A 1,710-nucleotide genomic window follows, 5' to 3' on the forward strand; every position below is an offset into this window, starting at 1 on the left:
ACGCAACTCACCATTTAACAACTGGCTCACAAAAATGGAGCGATAGATCATATATAAATTGGTCTGGAATTGGCATCATAAAATTGCTGTGTTGCAGTTAAAAATTTGTACTCGCAACATCAGTCCAGGGATGAACATTGAAATGATCTTGTTTCAAACTAGTGTAGATGGATGATTCACTGTTTCACAACATTATGAGCCAGACATTCAGACTCAGGCTGTAAAAGGCTCTGAAGTCATTTTTGTCTTTCTTAATATCTTTCTTAATCTCTGAGAAACAGAATGACAGACTTGGTCATCCAGAATTCTGTACAGGACTAGCTGATATTGCCTCTTGTTCATTATTAATCTCAGCGTGTTAACAATGAAGGCTCCTTTTTTATTACCTTTTTACCACTGGAGTTAATATTTTGCCCTTTAAACAGCATTTCAGTCTTGCCATCCTCAAGTGCCTAATATCCATTCTTATCTGATATCAGTGAAGCAGATGGTTACCAGTGACCTAGCATGCAACTTAGATCAGTGTTAGCAACACCTGCCATGTATTTATTTGGCTTTATGTCACGTGGCTGGTTATGAAGAACAACATTCCCTAAAATAACAATAGTAACTTTACATTTCTGGATGTTTTGAAGATCAATCCAGAGCAAATCTTTTCCTCTGGTATTTTTTCCTGGTCTTTGTCCCAGTGTTCTCCGATGCAAACCTCTCTTATATAGGACAAATAGTAAACTGGAACAAAATCTTTCCATCACTATTCTTTCTTTTTTCAACTGGCTGAGCCTGTTTCCATGCTTCCTCTCCCATCACACAGATGCACATAGTTGTCATGTTTTGCAGCCATAATTAGATTCTCTGTTCTTGTCAACGATAAGAAATGTTCTCTCTTTGACTGTGAATGGATATGTGAATTTAAGTATCTCTTGGGCCCCCTCTACATATACAGGTAAAGGCACAATGGAATCTAATACCTGATCCGTACAGTCATGCTCCTGCCATGCAACGTCTGCATGGCAGCAAGTGCAACTCTGGGATCACACATTAGATTCCATCATGTCATATTGCTGGTGCAGGGGAAGCCTGATCCTGGCCTCCCCCTGCACTGGCAAGAAGGAAGATTTCATGGCTGGGAGACTCCTCAGTTTTGAAGGGGTTCCAGCTGCAGAGGTGGCAATGGCTATCATGATCTTCTAGCCTCGGGGGTACATGATACCTCTGGGGCTGGGAGACTATGGCTGTCATAGTCTCCCAACTTTAGGGGCTTCATGCACCTGCAAGGCTGGGAGACTGTCTGCTGTGATCTCCCAACTTTGGAGGCTTCATACCCCAGGAAGTTGGGAGCCTCTGAGGCTAGAAAAACTGTAGCAGCTGTTGTTTCTGAGCCCCAAGCTCCATGCAGCCATGCTTCACAGCTGCCAGGGCTCAGCTGGGTCCCAGCGCTATGTTACCCCTCAGCTCCCTGTTCTTGGAGAACCCGACACAGGAGGCAGACTGTCTGACTCACAGAGAATCCCCCCCTCTACCTAAACAGAAACTGATTAAGATGCAGTGAGAGACGCATCTAAAACCCTCCAGAGAAGGGTGACAAAAGTGAGACAACTGCCCTAGGTCTCATTTGAATCTGAGATGGGAACAGATGACCATCCATGTACATGAGAGATGGAGAACAGAAAGCCTGAAGCAGAGACTGCAGTGAATTCTGGGATCAGC

Source organism: Crocodylus porosus, unplaced genomic scaffold (genome assembly GCF_001723895.1).
Source record: "Crocodylus porosus isolate Cpor-Errol unplaced genomic scaffold, CroPor_comp1, whole genome shotgun sequence".
Classification (NCBI taxonomy): domain Eukaryota; kingdom Metazoa; phylum Chordata; order Crocodylia; family Crocodylidae; genus Crocodylus; species Crocodylus porosus.